Source organism: Herpailurus yagouaroundi, unplaced genomic scaffold, assembly GCF_014898765.1.
Source record: "Herpailurus yagouaroundi ecotype Mexico unplaced genomic scaffold, PumYag 195, whole genome shotgun sequence".
In the NCBI taxonomy this organism is placed as follows: domain Eukaryota; kingdom Metazoa; phylum Chordata; class Mammalia; order Carnivora; family Felidae; genus Herpailurus; species Herpailurus yagouaroundi.
Window position 1 is genome coordinate 7835527 of NW_024412426.1, and position 13403 is coordinate 7848929.

At 37.2% G+C, this 13403-nt stretch overlaps 1 protein-coding gene and 2 non-coding genes across 3 annotated transcripts in view; all 3 read left to right on the forward strand.

Annotated features, from left to right (window-relative positions):
• The window catches only part of XPR1 (xenotropic and polytropic retrovirus receptor 1), a 217012-nt gene that overhangs the window by 173744 nt on the left and 29865 nt on the right, over positions 1 to 13403 (forward strand). The window lies entirely within an intron of this gene.
• LOC121011952 (small Cajal body-specific RNA 17) lies at positions 8186 to 8327 on the forward strand. The gene has a single exon (XR_005781879.1).
• LOC121011948 (small Cajal body-specific RNA 18) lies at positions 8404 to 8484 on the forward strand. Its single transcript, XR_005781875.1, has one exon.

Here is a 13403-nt window from a genome sequence, read left to right on the forward strand (position 1 = left end):
GCAAGAAAAAGCCTGTGGGAGGTACAATAATAGAAAAAGCCATTGTGTTATTTCTGACCCGTTGATGGGGAGAGAGCGCACTTCATTAGACTTTCTGTTTTTCATTTACAGTTTCCAACATTCTAAAATATTCATAAATTCTTAGTGGATTTTGCTCTTTTGCTCTTCTCTGAATATACAGAAGAAAAAAACCTTACTTTAAAAATACTTCATATTTTACTTTAGACTTTTTATTAGCATTTGCTAACAAGCATTTGCTATTAGATTTTTAAAAATACTTACTTATGTTTATTTGCTTGGTTGTTTTGCAGTACCAGTTCCCATCCAGACCCCTTCTTGTTTAACATTCTGTAAGGGGTGCTGTGCCCCCTAATGAGGATTCCTCAGCAGTAGTTCAGTGCCTTCAGAGCAAATAAGCATTTCATTGTTTTGAGTGGGCACACATAGTCCTGAAGTGCTTCCTCTCTGGGGTATGGCCAATATGTAACTGTTTTTACCCTGAATAATAGGCTGCTTTGCCAGACTTCCCAAATTTTAGTCTTGTTATAATAGAAACACCAATTTTTTAAAAATTCTCTAGGGAAACTTTTGTTTCATTAACTTAAAAAAAAATTTTTTTTAATGTTTTTGTTTTTTTTTTTTTTTTTTTGAGAGAGAGAAAGACAGAGTGCAAGTTGGGGAGGAGCAAAGAGAAGGGAAGACAGAATCCGAAGCCGACTCTAGGCTCCAAGCTTCAGCACAGAGCATAATGGGGGCCTCAAACTCACAAACTGGGAGATCATGACCTGAGCTGATGTTGGACGCTCAACCAACCGAGCCACTCGGGCACCCCTCATTAACTTTTTTTCTAAACACACACACAAAACTTTTAAAAACAATGCATTTAGGGTGCCTGGGTGGCTCAGTCAGTCAAGTGTCCAACTTGGTTTCAGCTCAGGTCATGATCTTGCGGTTTTGTGGATTCAAGCCCCACATCAGGCTCTGCACTAGTAGCACAGAGCCTGCTTGGGATTCTCTCTCTCTCCCTCTCTTTCTGCCCCTCCCCCATTTGCGCTGTCTCTCTCTCTCTCAAAAAATAAATAAAAACTAAAAAAAAATTAAAAAGAAAACAATGCATTTGAATAAATGCTTTCACTTTTTTTTTTTTTTTTTAATGTTTGTTTATTCTTGAGACAGAGACAGAGTGTGAACAGGGGAGCGGCAGAGAGAGAGGGATACATAGAAACTGAAACAGGCTCCAGGCTCTGAGCTGTCAGCACAGAGCCCGACACGGGACTTGAACCCACGAATTGTGAGATCATGACCTGAGCCGAAGTCAGATGCTTAACCGACTGAGCCACCCAGGCGCCCCTAAATGCTTTCACATTTGACTTACTGTTGAAATAGCTCAAATCTTTAACCCTTTTGAAATTTGATATATTTGGCTGTAATTCCTCTAGCCTAACTAATGCAGACAAGAAATAGATTTTTTTAAAGGATTCATTATTTGTCAATATTGGCTTAAATTCTGCCAGTGCTAAAATCAAATGTGATATTGTTTGTTTTGGATTATTAATTTGACTTTAGAAATATTTCTTGAGTAGGTTTTATCTACTTGGCATTGTGCTAATTTTAAATGGTTTTATAAATATTATACCAACAATCCCATTTATATTTCACCTTAAATTGCTTTGCTTTAAAAGTATTAATTACAGCTTTGAATAAATTACATTTCCTTTGTATCTTCTTTGTCATGTTAAAAAAAAAAAAAAAACTTAAAAAAAATACTACATATCCTTATACCCTGAGATCATTTTTGTCGTCTTTTCGGTAGTCACCTTACACCTCTGTAGTCTACCATACAACTGGTAGATATAGTTTGTTAGCATTTCTGTATAAATTATGTTGTTTTGAAATACTCAAGCACAAAGTTTAAAGTTTAGAAATAACCTGTGTATTTCTTATAAACAGGGAGAGAACTCTGTGATGCTTAAATTTAAGAAGTTGAACAGTATGAATTCAATTTATGGAACAATTTTACCTAATGGGAAAGGAATTTAAAGACAATTGCTTGCAAACAGAATTTTAAATTTTCATTTCAATTTATTATATATAATTGTACATGAGAATATTGGTGGAAAGTATACACATCAATGAAAGTTACTGTGTCTAGATATTTTCAGCAGAAAGAAAAGAATAGGAAAAAGTGAATAGGCAAATATAAGGGCTTAAGTAGTAGATTATACATGAATGAATCTCTTTGCTTCAGAGTTTTATAGTATAATACAGTAAGTATACTAATCAGCTATTGATACATCATATTCGCTCCAGAACTCAGTAGCTTAAAACAGCAGTAATTTATTCTCATTTATGCATCTGTGGGTCAGCTGGGAATTGGTGGAACTAGGCTGGACGTGGCTGGGTAGCTCTGTTTTAGGCAACTGTTCCTGCTGGGCTTTTGACTTTTCCCTACATGTTTGGTTTTTGTCTGTTATACGTGTTTCACCGTGGAGCCCCAACTAAAGGGACAGTAGTTACCCCAAGGAAACTCGTCCCATGGTACTAGCAGAAAGTTTCTACTGCATACACATTTTAAGCATCTGCTTTCTTCATAGCTGCTAACCTCCTACTGGCTTAAGCAAGTCACATGTCTAGGCCCAAAGGAAGTCTGCCCATCCTAAAGCCATTATTAAACCCAACATCTATGGGGCAAGAATCATGAGAGAAGAGTGTTGGGGAGAATGAATACTTTTAAACTGTAACCTAATCTGACACAAAACAAATCAATTTTAACTAATTTTTTAATTGGAAAAGGATATAAACAGATAATTTTGTAGGCTAATTAAACATGGCTAATAAACATATGAAAAATGTTCTCCTTTACTGATTGCAAAAGAGATGAAAATTGAAATATTTAATCAAAGAAGTGATGATGCATATTGCTATCAAGGATGTGGAGAGATGAACACTCATTCTGTTGATAGAGTATAAATTGGTAAGCAATTTGGTAATCATACCAGGAGTCTTAAAATCATTCATACTTTTTGAACTAGTAAGTCCCTTTCCATAACTTTTTCTAAGGAAATAATTAGAGAAGTGGCTAGAAGTTAACTTATGTTTATAGCATTATAAAGTAAAGAACTGAAATAATCTAATAAATGTCCATCAATAGGAATATAATATGGTACATAGAATATTATATAGTAGCTTGTCAAAAGTAATGCAAAGCACCTACAAACAGTAGATGAAGAATAATGATATTATTAAAAGGTAATATTTATTGAATATTTCTATGGGCCAAACACTCTTTTAAGCATTTAACATGTATTAACTCATTTAATCCTCACAGCAGCCCTGTGAGGTATTAGAATCAGAGCTGGATGTAATTAAAGTGGTGAAAGCACATTTTATTCAGGAAGTTTTGAAGTAGAGGAAAAGAGATCTCAGTAGAGAGGTAGGCTCAATTCTGAATATAGAACAGACAAATGGGGATTTATAGCCAAGAAGAAGGGTCAGTGGTTGGAAAATTACTAAAAGGAAACATCAGGGGTGAGGGACGATTCTGGTTAAACTGACTTGACAGGAGGATTCTTGCTAAAGGAAGACCAGAGTGATTAGATGAAGGGTAGAGGATAAAGAATTTTGATAACTAGAATGATCAGATATTGAGGATAAGGGGTTCTCTCTAAAATGGCTTAGTGAGATTCTTGCTACAACTAGATGACATAGGCTTGACAAGAACAGACACCAAGTTTGAGGCCTAGAGAGCTTGGAGGAGCCTAACTAGAGTTAGGTTAGGGAGTGCATCTTTGTCAGAGGTAAGCACTTGTCATTTTACAGGTGAAGAAATTGAAAACAGAGAGACTAAGTTACTTGCCAAAGTCATACATCTGTAAAGTGGAAGAACCCAGGTTATGAATCTTAATAAAACAGTGTAGTCCCCAAAATCAAGTAGCTGTTCAGTGACAAAGCTAGAATTCATACCCAGTGATTATTTTTAGTCTGTCATACTGCCTTCTAAGTTTATAGAATGCTCTGAGCTCTTCCCAAATGTTAAACTTGTGGTAAGCAAAGAAAGATCAGATAGAACGGTGTGGTATTCCTCCATGTTTCAAATAAATTTGTTTGAGAAAGCACAAAGCTACATTGGGAGAGAATAATTCAAGCAGTACTTTTAAGAGGATAGGCCCATTTTCTGATCCTTTCATCCTAATGGCCACCACATTCATGGAAAGCCAAAGACATTGCCAGGAACAGGAGTCAAAGACATTTATTAGTAAGAGCAAAGTGGAGTCAGCCCAAATATGTAAGTAATTTCTCTGCCAGATAATTGAAAGTCATTCTTGAATTGGAAGGAAGCAAATACTAACATACTAGTGTTGTTTCAAGTGATAAGAAAATGTTTTAATATGAATAATTAGAGTTGTATTCTTTGTTAGGGTTTTAAAATTCACTTAAGAAATACCTGAAGGGTGCCTGGGTGGCTTAGTCGGATGAGTGTCTGACTCTTGATTTTGGCTCAGGTCATGATTTTGGCTCAGGTCATGATCCCAGGATCATGGGATCAAGCCCTGTGTTGCTCTCTGCGCTGAGCATGGAGGCTGCTTAAGATTCTCTCTCCCTCTCTCTGTCCCTCTCTCCCTCCCTCTCTCTCTCTCTCTCTCTCTCTCTCCCTCTCCCTTTTTCTCTCCCTCTCTCTCCCTCTTTCTCTCTCTTTCTCTCTCTCCTCCCCTCATCTTCCCTGCCCCTCTCTCTTGCTCATGCTGTGCTCTCTCAAATAAAAAAAGAAAAAGGCAAAGAAATACCTGTGGTAACAATTAGGTATTTGTTAAAGCTGGCTATTTTCTTTTTTAATTTTTTTGAATGTTTATTTATTTTTGAGAGAGAGACAGAGCACGAGTAGGGGAGGAGCAGAGGGAGAAGGACACACAGAATCTGAAGCAGGCTCCAGCCTCTGAGCTGTCAGCACACAGCCTGATGTGGGGCTTGAACCCATAAACAGCAAGATCGTGACCTGAGCTGAAGTCGGATGCTCAACCGACTGAACCACCCAGGCGCCCAAAGCTGGCTATTTTCTTGATATATATTGTTAAATAAGGAATGTTGCCAGCATGCTTCTTAGAATGTTGTGAACAAAATAGGAAAAGAAAGACTACTGGGGCGCCTGGGTGGCTCAGTCGGTTAAGCATCCGACTTCAACTCAGGTCATGATGTCTCAGCTTGTGAGTTGAAGCCCTGCGTTGGGCTCTGTGCTAACATCTCAGAGCCTGGAGCCTGCTTCGGACTCTGTGTCTCCCTCTCTCTCTGCCCCTCCCCTGCTCGCTTTCTGTCTCTCTTTCAAAAATAAATAAACATTAAAAAAAAGTTTGTTTTTTTTTTAAAGAAAAGACTACTGAGCTAATGCTTAGTTTCATTGGTACTTTGAGGTATAAGATACAGTTTTCATGGAAATTTTTAAAGGAATTTTTCTTATATTGAAAGCAGTATTTTCTTAACATATTAAAAAAAAATAGGGCTGCTACTTAATAGGAGGGAAGATGAAGCATCTACCTAGTGTTTAAATATCACATGGATGTGTTTCCTCATGTAGTATTCTCAAGACTGCCTGTAAATACTTTTTAGTTGCTTCTGAATAATAACCGTAGGCATAATTTCTTTTAAAGCAGAATTGTATTGCTTGAAACTATTTTGTCTCTACTCTCCTTAAAGGAAATGAACATCTATCTACCAAACAAAGTGGAATACTGAAGCCTACTCAGTTTCATAGCTGGTGTAGAAAATACTGCATTACTGAGGAAATATGAACTGAAAGTCTAGGATCTGTTGTATAATCTTCTTTCCTTCTCAGTTATGAATACATAAACAGTCCATGACTTAAGATGGTTCAGTTTAAAGATTTTTCGACTTCCTGATGATGCGAGAATGATATTCCTTCAGTAGAAACCATACTTCATGTTTTAAATTTTAATCTTTTCCCAGGCTAGCAATGTGCAGTATGATACTCTTCATGATGCTGGGCTGTGGCAGCGGCCACAGCTCTCAGTCAGCCACGCAGTCACAGGGGTAAACAACCAACACATGGAAATGTTCTGTTTCTCACTTTCAGTAGAGTGTTCAGTCAGTTACATGAGATATCCAACACTGTGTTATAAAATAGGCTTTGTGTTAGATGGTTTTGCCCAACTGTAGGCTAATGCAAGTGTTCTGAACACAGTAGATTAGGTATATTGAACCCATTCTTGACTCGATATTTTCAACTTCTCATGGGTTTATTGGGATGTAACCCCATTGTAAATAGAGGAAGATCTATATGACTAAGTATACTTCCTTCCTCAAGAACTGAAAAAACTTGATATCTGAAATCAGTGTTTTTTAATCTTTCATTAAACCTTCTGTTGCAGAAAGTGCAGTGTCTCCACCTCGAGAGCTACATCCATCTCTGCTCAATTTAATCAAATCTTCTGACAGGAATTTCAAAAGCACCATCTTAGTGAAAGGCACTATATTGTGCTGAGGGAGAGAATGTAGGCTTTACAGCTAAGTGGACTAAGACTAGGTTAACTTAGCCACTTACTAATTATGTCACCCGGAGAAAGTGACTTAACTTCTTAGAGTTAGAGGTTATAAAATTGAGATAGGGGCGCCTGGGTGGCTCAGTCGATTGAGCTTCCAACTTCAGCTCAGGTCATGATCTCACGGTCTGTAAGATTAAGCCCTGTGTCGGGCTCTGTGCTGACAGCTCAGAGCCTGGAGCCTCCTTCAGTTTCTGTGTCTCCCTCTCTCTCTGACCCTCCCCCATTCATGCTGTGTCTCTCTCTGTCTCAAAAATAAATAAATATTAAAAAAAACTTTTTTAATTGAGATAATAATTCCTACCTCAAATTTATTATGAGGATTAAATTGTGTAAATATAGCATAATTGATGGTAGTTGGTTATTGGTATCCTTTCCATGATCTGTGATGAAAGTGTGAAAAAATTCACATGTAAAATATTAGGAAAGGGGTTGCAACTACAGACATGGAGGAATTCAAAAGAATTATGAGTAGATATCTGGATAAAATGCACAGTTTATTTTTAGGAAATTATAAATTAGCAAAATAAATGCAGGAAAACATAGAAAATATAAATTATAGATTAAGGACAGCTTTCCTTATTCCTGTGGTTCTTGTTGAAGTGTCAGACCCAAATGTTTTCACAAGTGAAACCTTTCAAAACTTTGAGGAACAGTTTGTGCCATTTAAAGTGTTTCAAAACTTAAAAAAAGAAAGCATCTTTTTTCTTTTAAAAACCTGCATAATTCAGAGAAAGATATTCCTCAGTAAAACTATATAACCCAGTCTTACTCATGAGTATACCTACAGAGATTCCAAATAAAACATTAGGAGCTAGAACCCACTGGAATATTAAAACAATAATATACCATGACTGAGATACTTTAGGGATAGTTTACCATGTCACCAGACTGGAGGAGAACAGCCATGTGATCATCTCAGCAAATGCCAAGGAGACCCTAACTAATTAAGAAATATATATATATATATTTGTGAGGATCCATCTTAAATACAGAAATACTGTATTTTTTATACACAGACACAGCTATCATGACTAAAGGTGAAATATTATAAACATTCTCATGGCACCTGGGTAGCTCAGTTGGTTAAGCGTCCAACTCTTGGTTTCTGCCCAGGTCATAATCTCACAGTTCGTGAGTTCGAGCCCTACATTGGGCTCTGCTCACAGCATGGAGCCTGTTTGGGATTCTGTCTCTCCCTCTCTCTGCCTCTCCTGCTTGCTCTGTCTCTCTCTCTCAAAATAAAATAAACTTAAAAAAAATTGTTTTCATAAATAAAATCTGGACTAACAAAGATATCTGTCATCATCACTATTATTTAACATTCTTCTATTACTCTTATGCAAGAAATGAAAGAATATTAAAAATTTCTAAAGCAGAAATAAAAATTAAATGTCAAAATTTATAAATAGTGATTGTCCAATGTTATCACTTTATTTTCCTTTCTATGAAATTTTTATGGTGAATGTATAATCTTTCTATAAACAGGAAAAACAGTTGTTTTCATTTAAAAAAAATGAAAAGGCCTTCTGGAAGCCTAGGCCTCTGGGCCTGAGAGGGGCCCTGCGACTGGGAGCTGGAGGTGGGGGTGGTTGGCATCCAAGGGAGTATAGTGAGTGTCATAGGGCAGGGACGCCCCGAGTCCCCGAGATAGCCCCCAATGAGTTCGCGGTATCTTCCTTATATGATCAGGCCCCATTGCTGGTGTCGCCACTAACGCAGAGCCTGAGAAGATTATGAAAATGTGTCTGGCAAAGTGGGGCTAGGGACCGGGACCAGGAGATTAGGGGCAGCAGGTAGGCTGGAGATGAGGGAGCTTTAGGGAGGCCTCTGCAGCTGTAACTGTGAGACCTGGTCAATGATGACGTGACCACTGCGCAATCTGAGTTCTAGGAACCTGGTGATGGAATGTGCTGAGAGCGGACTGAGACCAGGCAAAAAGATATTAATAATTTTAAAAAATTAAAAGGCCTGAACTTTATTTCTGAAGCTCTTTTAGCTCCTTATTTTTTTTTTTTAAGTTTATTTGTTTGAGAGAGAGAGCATGAGCAGGGGAGGGACAGACAGAGCTAGAATCCCAAGCAGGTTCCATACTGTCAACGCAAAGGCTGACCAGAGGCTTGATCTCATGAACCTTGAGAGATCATGACCTGAGCCAAAATCAAGAGTCGGAGGCTTAACCACTGAGCCACCAAGGCACCCTGCTTTTAGCCCCTTATATTTTATTATTCTAATAGAGCTATTTGCCAGTACATAGCTTCTTGGCACTCATTATTTCATTTTGTATCTAATATCAACCCTGAAAGGAAGTAAAACAGATACTATTTATTATATTTTTTTAAAGCTAGGAAGGTTAAATTGCCTGACCCAGGTCACATGGCAGAAGTAGCAAAACCAGAATTCTCTGTCTCTGAATATACTCCTTTTTACACACTAAAAAGTTATATTTCCAACAAGGCAGCATGATGTATTGATGTGATTCTCAAACTTTAGTATGTATATGAATCACCATAGATTGTTACTTAAAAATGCTTCATTCTCAGGCCCAACTTCAGTTATTTTTAGTAGGATTAGGATGATGACTCCAAAATTTGCCTTTTTAACATGTGCCTCATGTTGTTTCTGCTGACCACACTTAAGTAAATACTAGTAGAATTTAAAGAATAGAGATTATAAATGGATATGGTGTTGAGGAAATACGGAAACTACTGAGTTTGGATATTGCTTCCTCCTACTGTACTGTTTAGGAGATCTTGGACAGCCAAGCAATGAATGGTAGGGAAGCAATAGAACATATTAAATGAGAACATGGGCTTTGGATTAGTACCTTGGACATGTTACCTGATAACAGCAGTCCCCACTTCATAAAAAGGCTCTAAGGAAATAGGTGTAAAGTTCCTTAGGGAGGAATGAGAAAGCAGGGCAGAGACAGACCAAAAGTGTTACTACTCTAATGGAAGTCTCAACAACAACCCAAAAAACTCCAGAAAGTATCAAGGATTCTTTACTGAGAAAAAGATTTTATGTTTTTCCATCAGCTTTTATTCTGCTTAAAGTAATTAGAGACTGTTTAAACTTTTTATTTTTAATTAAATCTCAAAGCGTATTGATGACTACAATTGATTAGATGGTTCCTAGAATAAGTATTTGAATAGATGTTTCAGAAGTACTGGCAGAGTTTGAAATAATATAGGTTTTGCTCCTAACATTTAATTAGACAGAAAAGGTAATTTGAAAGAAAAGGTATTTGAAAGAAAAGAAATGAAGGTTTCTATAAAAAGGCATTACAGTCTTGGACTGTTTCACTCTGAGACTAAGAATTGTTTCAGATGGCATTTTTAGATCTGATATGTTATACTAGTATAGAATGTTGGCAAGTTGTATGGAAAATGGTGGAAAAGATTTTGGCATTCCCTCTCTCTCTAGGCATGCCTCATATTATATATATTCTCACTTCTTTTTAAATCTGTTAATTAGCCATAATGTAGAATATATATTGTTATTATTTTTTACATTTCTAGATTCCATTTTTGTGATCTATATTCTTTATTCAACTCTAATTACTGTACCCTACTATTATTGCTGCTAAAACCTTATCCAATCTTATTTCCATTTTTAATTGACTATAACTTTAGCTTGTGTTTATGACTTGATTTTTTCCAGTTCAATTAAGAAAAAAGTTCCTAGTCATATGAATGTACTACCTGAAGCTTTCTTACAGCTTCATAAAATAAGCACTTGAGACCTTGTCAAAAGTTTATAGGCTCCACGGGGAACCTGGGTGGCTCAGTCGGTTGGGCATCTAACTTCAGCTCAGGTCATGATCTCCCGGTTCGTGAGTTTGAGCCCCACATCGAGCTCACTGCTGTCAGCCTGTCGTCACAAAACCTGCTTCCCATCCTCTTTCCTCCTCCCTCTGCCCCTCCCCCACTTGTGCTCACCCTAAAATAAATACTTTTTTAAAAAGTTTATAGGATCCTTATATTGCCTCTTTTTTTTTTTTTTGAAAGCCAGAGAGAGTAGGGACAGAGAAAGAATCTCAAGCAGGCTCCACAGAGCCCAACACGGGGCTTGTCATGACCTGAGCTAAAATCAAGAGTTGTATGCTCAACTGACTGAGGCACCCAGGTGCCCCAGGATCCTTATATTTCTTTGTAAAGTGATTATGGTTGATACCATTCCATTTACTTAATAAATGAAACTGTGTCTCTTCGTAGGAGAAAAGGCAGAAACACATAATTTTATCCACTCCAGAAATATTGTTATTTGGTTGTACTACTAAATGAGTTTGGAAAGGCAGCAATCAATCTTAATCACTGAAGAGATCCTTTTATTATTGACAAGCCAATAAATAAGAATTATAACAAATAGTAAATTGAATATAAATACAACTTAGTAGTTGAATTGCCTTCTTGTTTACCTCTGTCACATCTATTTTATTCAACAAACATTTATAAAACACCTAGAGTGTTTTAGACTGTGTTTGATGCTAGACATGTATAGATGAACACGACATATTTTTTAAGACTCCTTCTGGAGCTCCTAGTTTCATAAGGGAGAACAACAAAATAGAACGTAAATTATCAGTATTATGTAATGTACTGAGGTGGTTCACAAGAGGGAGTGGCTAACTCAGTTAGGGTTTTAGAGAAACAGCCAAGTTATATTTTTTAATTAAACTTTTTATTTTGAGATAATTACAGATTCACATGTAGTTGTTAGAAATAATAGAGAGCTCAGGGAGCCTGGGTGGCTCAGTCGGTTAAGCATCTGTCATTATCTCACGGTTTGTGAGTTCAAGCCCCGCGTTGTTGGGCTCTCTTGCTGACAGCTCAGAGCCTGGAGCCTGCTTTGGATTCTCTGTCTCCCTCCCTCTCTCTCTGTCTTCCCAGGGCTCCCCTGCTTGTGCTCTGCCTCTCTCTCAAATATAAATAAACATTTAAAAAATGTTTTTAAAAATAGTAGTCCATGTAACCTTCATAGAGGTTCTCCAATGATATTACAAAAGTATGTACAATATCACAATCAGGATATTGACATTGATACAGACTAGTACAGAAAGTTTCTATCACCACAAGGATCCCTCATATTACCTTTTTGTCTTCCCTCCTACCCTCACTTTCTCCCACCCCCCCTAGCAATCCATTTAATAATTTTATCATTTCAAGAGTGTTAATATAAATGGGATCATATAGTCCTTTTGAGATCTGCTTTTTTTCACTTAGCATAATTCTCTGGAGATTCATCCAGGCTGTTGCACAAATCAAACTTGTTCCTTTTTATTGCTAAGTAGTGTTTCGTGATGTGAATAGACTATAGTTTAACCATTCACCCACTGAAGGACATTTATGTTGTTTCTAAGTTAGTTCAGGCTGTTATGGACATAGCTGCTATAAACATCCATATACAGGTTTTGATGAACATAAGTTGTCATATCTCTGTGATTAATCCCCAAGCGTGTGGTAGCTGCATGTTTAAGAAAAACTACCAAACTATTTTCAGAATGGTTGTACCATTTTACATTCTCCTCAGCAATGTATGAGTGGTCTGGTTTCTCTGCATCCCTGCCAGCCTTTGTTGATGCCACTTTTTAAGATTTTAGCCGTTCTGATAGGTGTGTAATGATATCTTATTGTGGTTTTAATTCTGTTGCACATCTTTTCATAGGCTTATTTGGTATGTATATCCTCTTCTGTAAACTGTCTCTTCATGTCTTTTGCCCATTTTTGAATAGGATTGTTTGGTTCTTTATTGAATTATTAGAGTTCTTTATATTTCAGATACTAGCACTTTGTTAGATAACATTTACAAGGATTTTCTTTCTAGTATTTTTAATGATTAATGGGCCTGAGTTTTTAGTAGAGTTTTAGATTTGCGGAATAATTGAGCAGATAGTACATAGAGTTCCCTATACCCGCCCCACCCCGTCCCATCTCATTGTCATACAGTTACCTCGGTCATTAACATCGTGTATTACATTAAAATTAACTTTTTATGTTGTAGAGTTTTGCGGGTTTTGAAAAATGCATAATGATACATATCCACTGTAACAGTTTCATATGGAATAGTTTCATTATCCTAAACATCCCCTATGTTTCACCCATTCATCTCTTTCTTTCCTCCTTCTTCCCCCTGAGCAACCACTCATCTTTTTACTATCTCTACAAATGTGCCTTTTCCAAAATGTCCTGTTGTTGGAGCCATACAGTGTGTAGCCTTTTCAGATGATTCACTTAGCAGTAGGCATCTAAGGTTCTTCTGATGTCTTTTTGTGTCTTGATAGTTCATTTCTTTTTATCGCTAAATAATGTTCTGTTGTACCACTTTTGTTCATTCATTTGCCTGCTAAAAGGCATCTTAGTTGCTTCCAGTTTTTCATAATTATGAATGAATCTGCCGTAAATGTGTGCTGGTTTTTGTGTGGTCATAATTTTTCAACTTAACCTAGGTGTACAGTTATGATAAGGCTATGTTTAGTTTTTTGTAAGAAACTGCCAAACTGTCTCCCAAACTGGCTGTACCATATTGCTTCCTATCAGCAGTGCGTGAGAGTTCTTGTTGCCTGCACCATGTCAACATTTGGTAGTCAATTTTTGGGGTTTTAACCAGTCAGTTAGGTGCATAGTGGTATCTCATTGCTGTTCTACTTTGTAATTTCCTTTTTTTTTTTTTTAACTGTTTATTTTTGAGAGAGAGAGAATGTGAGCAGGGGAGGGGAGGGGTGGAGAGAGAGGGAGACACAGATTCCAAAGCAGGCTCTAGGCTCTGAGCTGTCAGCACAGAGTCTGATGTGGGTCTTGAGCTCACACACTGTGAGATCGTGACCTGAGCTGAAGTCGGATGCTCAACCGA